The sequence below is a fragment of the Amphimedon queenslandica genome, unplaced genomic scaffold (genome assembly GCF_000090795.2).
Source record: "Amphimedon queenslandica unplaced genomic scaffold, v1.1 AMPQUscaffold_9502, whole genome shotgun sequence".
In the NCBI taxonomy this organism is placed as follows: Eukaryota; Metazoa; Porifera; class Demospongiae; order Haplosclerida; family Niphatidae; genus Amphimedon; species Amphimedon queenslandica.
Window position 1 is genome coordinate 1,417 of NW_003550226.1, and position 571 is coordinate 1,987.

Consider the following 571-nt stretch of genomic DNA (forward strand, 5'->3'; position numbering starts at 1 on the left):
GCTCCATCGGATCACTAACTCCTGTAATAAGACTTTCTTCCACTTCAGTACAGTCTTCCGTATCAACTGAAGTATAACTCTCTCTGAAAATATGTAATCCTCGCAACTGTCCTCTGTAGTCGTGTCTTGGTAAGTCCCGTAGAGAATACCGCCCTTGATTCTCTCGACTGTTATCTGACATAAACAGTCACACCAGACACTATAAACTTTAGTATCTCTCTCTTGCAGAGATACAATAGTGGGTCTTTCCTCTACAACCGTTTGAGAACTATCCCACCGCTGCCACCAAAAAATGTAACAGACGCTCCTAACTATCTGTTCACCAAACTTATTTCTTAATCAACACGAAACTCAACTGAGCTCAAAAACTAACAAAACTAACTCACAACTAACACACAACTAACTAAAACTCACAAACAACACACTTATATAGATCTTATAAATGTCCAGAAGGTTCTATAACATACAAGAATACTTTACATGATTGTTCTAGAATATACTTGAATAAACACATAATATATAATTACAATTGTACACAGAGAGTTCCGGATCCATTTAGAAACAACTTCTA